Source organism: Bombina bombina, chromosome 1 (assembly GCF_027579735.1).
Source record: "Bombina bombina isolate aBomBom1 chromosome 1, aBomBom1.pri, whole genome shotgun sequence".
Taxonomy (NCBI): domain Eukaryota; kingdom Metazoa; phylum Chordata; class Amphibia; order Anura; family Bombinatoridae; genus Bombina; species Bombina bombina.
In genome coordinates, this window is record NC_069499.1 from 64368134 (window position 1) to 64379495 (window position 11362).

The following is an 11362-nucleotide window of genomic DNA, read 5'->3' on the forward strand; positions in this document are numbered from 1 at the left end:
TCTAATCTGTATTATTCTAGGGCTCTAAACTGTACTGTTAAAGGGCTCTTTGCGTTGCTGCACATATATCAGGATTATTTATTTATTTATTTATTTATTTGTTTGGGTTCTGTGTCATGACTACTGCTTTATCATTTGTATTTACTTTGCACTGTATGTGTGGTTGCCATGGCAACCAGTTTTGGCGGTTTTTGCACAAGGGGGAGGGGTCTATGTATGTTTAAAAGTTTGGTTCACTTGTATGTTGTTGGTCTGATGAAGGGGAGCATTCCCCCGAAACGTTACCGATTAAACCATCTGTTTAAGTTAAGTCCAGAGAGCGCTGTTTTCTTCTCTACTACATTTCACCTACTCTAGTACCCTGGCCCTTGGAAAATTGTTTGTGAGAGTGCAACTGATTCATTTTTGCCTATATATATACCTGTATATAGCTATACCTATATATAATTATATACATACATAGTTACATAGGCTAAGATATATATTTTACCAAAATAAACATCAGATATATATAGAAATATGTATTTAAGAGTACATACAACATAATCTGATATATGAAGAACATTGGAATGTAAAATAATCATATTTTATGTGGGGTTAGTCTACTTGGTTAGACCCAATCGGGTTTGTGCACAAGTAAGGGTGTTTTTTCCACTTTTCGAGTTCCATTGAAGTCTACGGGGGAATATATTAACGCGGTTGCAATACTCAGACTTTGGCTTTTTGCTTGTGTCGGGTTCAGACTCCTGCAAAAATGTTTCACTTTTAACTTGTCATACGAACCCTACCAGATGCGTGCAAAAAGTCTCCGTCTAGCGGAATTAACGCATACTCACAAGCATTTTACTGTGCTTACACACACACACACCTATATATATATATATATATATATATATATATATATATATATATATATATATCCCACACGCACACATCCCTGTTGCTCACCGGCTAATACGTACTATGCACATTCCCCTCCTTATAAACACAATTCCAATCTCTCACCCAACATTACACACTAACTTCCAGACACCTTCCCCACCTTTAATACACCCCTTAACTTGCAGGTGCCTTCCCCACCTTTAATATACCCCCTAACTTGCAGACATCTTCCCCACCTATAATACACCCCCTAACATGCAGACGCCTTCCCCACTTTTAATACACCCCCTAACTTGCAGACACCTTCCCCACCTTAATTCACCCCCTAACTTGCAGATGCCTTCCCCACCTTTAATATACCCGCTAAATTGCAGACACCTTCCCCACCTTAAATATACCCCCTAACTTGCAGACGCCTTCCCCACCTTTAATACACTCCCTACCATGCAGACACCTTCCCCACCTTTAATACACCCCCTAACTTGCAGAAACCTTCCCCACCTTTAATACACCCCCTAACTTGCAGACACCTTCCCTACCTTTAATATACCCCCTAACTTGCAGACACCTTCCCCACCTTTAATACACCCCTAACTTGCAGACACCTTCCCCACCTTTAATATACCCCATAACTTGCAGACACCTTCCCCACCTTTAATACACCCCCTAACTTGCAAACACCTTCCCCCATTTAATACACCCCCTAACTTGCAGACACCTTCCCCACCTTTAATACACCCCCTAACTTGCAGACACCTTCCCCACATTTAATACACCCTACCCCAGATGCTCTCCATCTCTTACATGCCACTAGGTGTCCTCCCACCCTTGAGCTCCCTGTCACCCTTACGGAAAACCATGGAAGTCTGTTTGGTCTCTAGTGGTAGATATTAGAGGGATAGATAGTTGATAGACAGAAAGATTCATATAGAGAGAGAAAGATGGAAAGCCGGACAGAGGACATTCTTTTTGTTTTATTTAATTGTAATATAGGCGGAAATTTTACCTTCATGTTTTAGTGAATGAACATTCTGCTTCGATTAGACATAATTATTGACAGATAATTTTGACCACGTGACACATTTCTTCCTGTAGTTTATGTATACAAAGCATTGTTACAGTAAATTATTATACTCATTATCGGGCAGAAAAAAACCTTCTCTAGGTTATTGTAAGACGAAACACAGAGTAATGCAAAATTAAAGGGACATGAAAAAGCAAAAAAGAAAATGTTCAAATGTATTAGACCAACTTGTCATTTCACTATTACTTGCATATAACTATGGGCTAGATTACAAGTGGAGCACAAAATTGCATTTTCCTGAGTGCGATATTAGCGCTCCTCTCAGTAATACCAGTGCACACAAATGTGCGTTGGTATTACAAGTTAAGCGCAATGCAAACGTGACCACTGCTGACTCTCTGAGCAGGTGTGGTGTTTTAATGCTGGTGCATGGGGGACTCACAACATATGAGCATATGGTGGACTGATTGCTGCAATGCAACCCATGAATGCAGTTTATATGATGCCCTTATAACTCCAAAACCTGCTCCTGTACCTAAGTGATCTGGTTTATATGTGTACTGGTAGGTTTTTGGTACATGTTTTTCTCATTTGAAGTTTTATTTATATTCAGCTAGATTACGAGTTTTGCGTTATGAGGGGTGCAGTATTAATTTGCACGTTATTGTCACCGCTCACTTCCCTACAGCGCTGGTATTACAGGTTTACAAAAAAAACGACGTTAACAGGCAAGAAGTGAGCATAGAGCAAAATTGAGCTCCATACCGCACTCCAATACCAGCGCTGCTTAAGGCAGCGGTGAGCTGGTTTTACGTGCTCGTGCACGATTTCCCCATAGACATCAATGGGGAGAGCTGGCTGAAAAAATGTCTAACACCTGCAAAAAAGCAGCGTAAAGCTCCGTAACACAGCCCCATTGATTCCTATGGGGAAACTAAATTTATGTTTACACCTAACATAAATTTATGTTTACACCTTGCTAAATGCGGAGAGCAATACGCTCTCTGCATTTAACATTGCAACAGCAGCTCACAAGAGCTGCTGGTGCAACGCCGCCCCCTGCTGACTCGCGGCCAATCGGCGACCAGCAGGGAGGTGTCAATCAACCCGATCGTATTCAATCGGGTTGATTTCCTGCGATTCCTGTCCGCCTGCTCAGAGCAGACGGACAGGGTTATGGAGCAGCGGTCTGAAGACTCGCCAGAAACACGGGCCCACAAGCTCCCTACGGAGCTTGTTAAATGGGCCCCATAAACACATAAATACATGTGTATACACCAGGCTTGAAATTTCCAGTAGTCCACTAGTCTCGGACGACTTAGAAATTGCAGCTGACGACTTAGAAATTTGACTTTTTCCCATCTTAACGTTGAGTGGGCTAGTAACTTTTTCCCTCTATATTGTACAAAATGCAGTAATGCCAATCCAATGTGATGTAAGGGAAATATATTGAACAATAGCTAGCTCAGAATCAATCTTAAATTTAAAATATATTTATTGTAGCAGCAAGAACAAGGCTTATAAAAACATTTCTATAAAACCATATATAAAAGAAAGGGACGTCTCCCTGTATTTCAAATTCCACTAGAGTAGACCACTTAAAATTTGTTAAAAAAAAAAAACAAGTCCTTAGCAACAGTGTTAATTTCGTCGACTAAAACTAGACTAAAATGACTATAAAACTAAAGAAATTCTGATGACTAAAATACGACTAAAACTAAATCAAAATTACGTTTTAGTCAAAAGACTAGGACTAAAACTAAATCAAAATTTGCTGACAAAAACATTTTATGCAAGTTGTTATAATCAATCCATATCCAATTACTGCTCTTTTGTAAAATTTACGAAACTTAATTTTATTAAATTTTAAGATAAAGACGTTATATACCACAACAGTTAAATCTGTTATATCTGTATTGCATGTTCAAACCTTAATACCATAAATAGAAACAGGTTAATAAACCTTTACTCCAGGAGTATATAATGAGTTTGGAAGTTCTAGAGCAGTGTTAATATCTTTGCCGAAAAGTTTACGAATCTGTGAACAATCAATTAAATTCTTCCTATAGAAATAAGCATAACCCACGAATAATGGTTTAAGTTATGCTGTGCCTGTGCTATCTGCAGAAACTTTTTGTTGTGTTGAGTTACTTAATACTTGTTTTAATTAGTAACAGAGAACTGTTAAAGTTTTTATATCGGGTAATATGTTCAATACAGCCAATACAGTTTACAGTTTTGTTTTTTTATATTTTAAAGTTGCACTTCTGTTTGTTTATGAAACTTGGTTTATTTCATTTTAAGCTTAATAAAGATGTTACATATCACAATGGCTAAATCTATGTCTGTATTGCATGTTTAAACCTTAATACCATAAATATTAACAGGTGTTATGTTTACTCCTGGAGTATATAATCAGTTTGCAAATTATAGAGAAATGCTTAAATAATGCATTGCACTTTAACTAAACCCCTTAGATTTTAGTTGACTAAAATCTACTGGAGATTCAGTCGACTAAAACTAAACTAAAACTAAAACAATTCAGATGACTAAAATACGACTAAAACTAAAATGGCATTTTAGTCAAAAGACTAAAACTAAGACTAAATTGAAATTTGCTGTCAAAATTTACACTGCTTAGCAAACAAAAATTGACACTATCTCTGACAGGTAGTTGGTGTACAGTGTACGCTTTCTGTGAACATCAGCATTTCCAGAAAGGAATCCAGCGTTTTTAGCACAATTTAAGAACTGCTTACAGTACCTTTATCTGCACCCTGTTTCCGCCTAGTACAGACCTTCGGTAGTTGGGGGTGCCTCTCCGACCATTACCTACGGCAGATGATGCACTCTCCATCTCCCCACTGTTCCTTGTTTGGCGTTTCAAACAGCTGGTCGCAGTCCCGGTCACGTGACCACTGGTTGCAGTTCTGATTGGCTGTTTTTTAGCTGAGAAAGTGTCTTGATAAAGCCCTGAGATACGGGCGAAACACGTTGACGAACTGTCTAGTGCCTATGTGATACTTGACAGATGGAATAAAAATTGCCAAAATTCTATAACACTTCCTCAGCCGAAGGTCTGTACTAGGCGTAAACAGGGTGTGGATAAAGGTACTTTAAGCAGTTCTTAAATTGTGCTAAAAACGCTGGATTTCTTTGTGGATGTCGCGATGTTCACAGAAAGTGTACACTGTACACCATCTACCTGTCAGAGATAGTGGCAATTTTTGGTTGCTAAGGACTTTTTTTTTATTTTAACAAATTTTAAGTGGTCCACTCGAGTGGAATTTGAAATATAGGGAGATGTCCCTTTTTTTTTTCCCCAGACTTTGGCTTTTTGCTTGTGTCGGGTTCAGACTCCTGCAAAAATGTTTCACTTTTAACTTGTCATACGAACGCAACCAGATGCGTGCAAAAAGTCTCCGTCTAGCGGATTAACGTTTGAGCGGTAGTGATAAATAGTTCTCCACTCATAATCTAGCCCATAATGGGGGGGGGGGGGGGGGAGAGAAAGGCGATTTCAGTTTTCATTAAACATAAGAAAGGAATTTCCTACTTTTAACTGAAATTTTCAAATTCTGTGCTCCATTCCCCAGATGCTGCATTCAAGGACAAGTAAAAAAACACATCTGCAGACATGTGGGGATACAATTTATGTTGAAAACATTGTCTCTGCACACATACTCACAAGCATTTTACTGTGCTTACACACACACACACACCTATATATATATATATATATCCCACACGCACACATCCCTGTTGCTCACCGGCTAATATGTACTATGCACATTCCCCTCCTTATAAACACAAGTCCAATCTCTCACCCAACCTTACACACTAACTTCCAGACACCTTCCCCACCTTTAATACACCCCTTAACTTGCAGGCGCCTTCCCCACCTTTAATATACCCCCTAACTTGCAGACATCTTCCCCACCTATAATACTCCCCCTAAGATGCAGACGCCTTCCCCACCTTTAATATACTCCATAACTTGCAGACGCCTTCCCCACCTTAATTCACCCCCTAACTTGCAGATGCCTTCCCCACCTTTAATATACCCGCTAACTTGCAGACACCTTCCCCACCTTAAATATACCCCCTAACTTGCAGACGCCTTCCCCACCTTAAATATACCCCCTAACTTGCAGACGCCTTCCCCACCTTAAATATACCCCCTAACTTGCAGACGCCTTCCCCACCTTTAATACACCCCTAACTTGCAGACGCCTTCCCCACCTTTAATACACCCCCTAACTTGCAGAAACCTTCCTCACCTTTAATACACCCCCTAACTTGCAGACACCTTCACCACCTTTAATACACCCCTAACTTGCAGACACCTTCACCACCTTTAATACACCCCTAACTTGCAGACACCTTCCCCACCTTTAATACACCCCCTAACTTGCAGACACCTTCCCCACCTTTAATACACCCCCTAACTTGCAGACACCTTCCCCACCTTTAATACACCCCTAACTTGCAGACACCTTCCCCACCTTTAATATACCCCATAACTTGCAGACGCCTTCCCCACCTTTAATACACCCCATAACTTGCAGACACCTTCCCCACCTTTAATACACCCCCTAACATGCAGGCGCTTTCCCCACCTTTAATACACCCCCTAACTTGCAGACACCTTCCCCACATTTAATATACTCTACCCCAGATGCTCTCCATCTCTTACATGCCACTAGGTGTCCTCCCACCCTTGAGCACACATTACGGCTCCCTGTCACCCTTACGGAAAACCATGGAAGTCTGTTTGGTCTCTAGTGGTAGATATTAGAGGGATAGATAGTTGATAGACAGAAAGATTCATATAGAGAGAGAAAGATGGAAAGCCGGACAGAGGACATTCTTTTTGTTTTATTTCATTGTAATATAGGCGGAAATTTTACCTTCATGTTTTAGTGAATGAACATTCTGCTTCGATTAGACATAATTATTGACAGATAATTTTGACCACGTGACACATTTCTTCCTGTAGTTTATGTATACAAAGCATTGTTACAGTAAATTATTATACTCATTATCGGGCAGAAAAAAACCTTCTCTAGGTTATTGTAAGACGAAACACAGAGTAATGCAAAATTAAAGGGACATGAAAAAGCAAAAAAGAAAATGTTCAAATGTATTAGACCAACTTGTCATTTCACTATTACTTGCATATAACTATGGGCTAGATTACAAGTGGAGCACAAAATTGCATTTTCCTGAGTGCGATATTAGCGCTCCTCTCAGTAATACCAGCGCACACAAATGTGCGTTGGTATTACAAGTTAAGCGCAATGCAAACGTGACCACTGCTGACTCTCTGAGCAGGTGTGGTGTTTTAATGCTGGTGCATGGGGGACTCACAACATATGAGCATATGGTGGACTGATTGCTGCAATGCAACCCATGAATGCAGTTTATATGATGCCCTTATAACTCCAAAACCTGCTCCTCTACCTAAGTGATCTGGTTTATATGTGTACTGGTAGGTTTTTGGTACATGTTTTTCTCATTTGAAGTTTTATTTATATTCAGCTAGATTACGAGTTTTGCGTTATGAGGGGTGCAGTATTAATTTGCACGTTATTGTCACCGCTCACTTCCCTACAGCGCTGGTATTACAGGTTTACAAAAAAAACGACGTTAACAGGCAAGAAGTGAGCATAGAGCAAAATTGAGCTCCATACCGCACTCCAATACCAGCGCTGCTTAAGGCAGCGGTGAGCTGGTTTTACGTGCTCGTGCACGATTTCCCCATAGACATCAATGGGGAGAGCTGGCTGAAAAAAAGTCTAACACCTGCAAAAAAGCAGCGTAAAGCTCCGTAACACAGCCCCATTGATTCCTATGGGGAAACTAAATTTATGTTTACACCTAACATAAATTTATGTTTACACCTTGCTAAATGCGGAGAGCAATACGCTCTCCGCATTTAACATTGCAACAGCAGCTCACAAGAGCTGCTGGTGCAACGCCGCCCCCTGCTGACTCGCGGCCAATCGGCCACCAGCAGGGAGGTGTCAATCAACCCGATCGTATTCGATCGGGTTGATTTCCTGCGATTCCTGTCCGCCTGCTCAGAGCAGACGGACAGGGTTATGGAGCAGCGGTCTGAAGACTCGCCAGAAACACGGGCCCACAAGCTCCCTACGGAGCTTGTTAAATGGGCCCCATAAACACATAAATACATGTGTATACACCAGGCTTGAAATTTCCAGTAGTCCACTAGTCTCGGACGACTTAGAAATTGCAGCTGACGACTTAGAAATTTGACTTTTTCCCATCTTAACGTTGAGTGGGCTAGTAACTTTTTCCCTCTATATAAGGTACAAAATGCAGTAATGCAAATCCAATGTGATGTAAGGGAAATATATTGAACAATAGCTAGCTCAGAATCAATCTTAAATTTAAAATATATTTATTGTAGCAGCAAGAACAAGGCTTATAAAAACATTTCTATAAAACCATATATAAAAGAAAGGGACGTCTCCCTGTATTTCAAATTCCACTCGAGTAGACCACTTAAAATTTGTTAAAAAAAAAAAAAAAAAGTCCTTAGCAACAGTGTTAATTTCGTCGACTAAAACTAGAGTAAAATGACTATAAAACTAAAGAAATTCTGATGACTAAAATACGACTAAAACTAAATCAAAATGACATTTTAGTCAAAAGTCTATGACTAAAACTAAATCAAAATTACGTTTTAGTCAAAAGACTATGACTAAAACTAAATCAAAATTTGCTGACAAAAACATTTTATGCAAGGTGTTATAATCAATCCATATGCAATTACTGCTCTTTTGTAAAATTTACAAAACTTAATTTTATTAAATTTTAAGATAAAGACATGTTATATACCACAACAGTTAAATCTGTTAAATCTGTATTGTATGTTTAAACCTTAATACCATAAATAAAAACAAGTTAATAAACCTTTACTCCAGGAGTATATAATGAGTTTGGAAGTTCTAGAGCAGTGCTAATATCTTTGCCGAAAAGTTTACGAATCTGTGAACAATCAATTGATTCTTCCTATAGAAATAAGCATAACCCACGAATATGGGTTTAAATTATGCTGTGCCTGTGCTAGCTGCATAAACTTATTGTTGTGTTGAGTTACTTGATACTTGTTTTAATTATTAACAGAGAACTGTTAAAGTTTTTATTATGGGTAATTTGTGCAATACAGCCAATACAGTTTACAGGTTTTTTTTTTATATTTTAAAGTTGCACTTCTGTTTGTTTATGAAACTTGGTTTATTTAATTTTAAGTTTAATAAAGATGTTACATATCACAACGGCTAAATCTGTGTCTGTATTGCATGTTTAAACCTTAATATCATAAATATTAACAGGTGTTATGTTTACTCCTGGAGTATATAATCAGTTTGCAAATGATAGAGAAATGCTTAAATAATGCATTACACTTTAACTAAACCCCTTAGATTTTAAAAACTAAACTAAAACTAAAACAATTCAGATGACTAAAATACGACTAAAACTAAAATGGCATTTTAGTCAAAAGACTAAAACTAAGACTAAATTGAAATTTGCTGTCAAAATTTACACTGCTTAGCAAACAAAAATTGACACTATCTCTGACAGGTAGTTGGTGTACAGTGTACGCTTTCTGTGAACATCGGCATTTCCAGAAAGGAATCCAGCGTTTTTAGCACAATTTAAGAACTGCTTACAGTACCTTTATCTGCACCCTGTTTCCGCCTAGTACAGACCTTCGGTAGTTGGGGGTGCCTCTCCGACCGTTACCTACGGCAGATGATGCACTCTCCATCTCCCCACTGTTCCTTGTTTGGCGTTTCAAACAGCTGGTCGCAGTCCCGGTCACGTGACCACTGGTTGCAGTTCTGATTGGCTGTTTTTTAGCTGAGAAAGTGTCTTGATAAAGTCCTGAGATACGGGCGAAACACGTTGACGAACTGTCTAGTGCCTATGTGATACTTGACAGATGGAATAAAAATTGCCAAAATTCTATAACACTTCCTCAGCCGAAGGTCTGTACTAGGCGTAAACAGGGTGTGGATAAAGGTACTTTAAGCAGTTCTTAAATTGTGCTAAAAACGCTGGATTTCTTTGTGGATGTCGCAATGTTCACAGAAAGTGTACACTGTACACCATCTACCTGTCAGAGATAGTGGCAATTTTTGGTTGCTAAGGACTTTTTTTTTATTTTAACAAATTTTAAGTGGTCTACTCGAGTGGAATTTGAAATATAGGGAGATGTCCCTTTCTTCTAGTGATATTTTTCCACCCCTGTGTATACAGATATAGACATATAAGTGCATTGGAGCCCTTTGCAGTAAAGTAGCTGAAAATATGAAAAAAAAAATTTTTTTTATACACTATTCATATTTAATAAAGTGTTTTACTGTGTATGTGCTGTAAATATTTCACATGCTAATGTTCTTTACATAAGGGAATATGTATTTTTAAATAGATATTCCTATATATATACCTGTATATAGCTATACCTATATATAATTATATACATACATACATAGGCTAACATATATATTTTACCAAAATAAACATCAGATATATATATAGAAATATGTATTTAAGAGTACATACAACATAATCTGATATGTGAAGAACATTGGAATGTAAAATAAGCATATTTTATGTGGGGTTAGTCTACTTGGTTAGACCCAATCGGGTTTGTGCACAAGTAAGGGTGTTTTTTCCACTTTTCGAGTTCCATTGAAGTCTACGGGGGAATATATTAACGCGGTTGCAATACTCAGACTTTGGCTTTTTGCTTGTGTCGGGTTCAGACTCCTGCAAAAATGTTTCACTTTTAACTTGTCATACGAACGCAACCAGATGCGTGCAAAAAGTCTCCGTCTAGCGGAATTAACGTTTGAGCGGTAGTGATAAATAGTTCTCCACTCATAATCTAGCCCATAATGGGGGGGGGGGGGGAAGAGAAAGGCGATTTCAGTTTTCATTAAACATAAGAAAGGAATTTCCTACTTTTAACTGAAATTTTCAAATTCTGTGCTCCATTCCCCAGATGCTGCATTCAAGGACAAGTAAAAAAACACATCTGCAGACATGTGGGGATACAATTTATGTTGAAAACATTGTCTCTGCACACATACTCACAAGCATTTTACTGTGCTTACACACACACACACACCTATATATATATATATATATATATATATATATCCCACACGCACACATCCCTGTTGCTCACCGGCTAATATGTACTATGCACATTCCCCTCCTTATAAACACAAGTCCAATCTCTCACCCAACCTTACACACTAACTTCCAGACACCTTCCCCACCTTTAATACACCCCTTAACTTGCAGGCGCCTTCCCCACCTTTAATATACCCCCTAACTTGCAGACATCTTCCCCACCTATAATACTCCCCCTAAGATGCAGACGCCTTCCCCACCTTTAATATACTCCATAACTTGCAG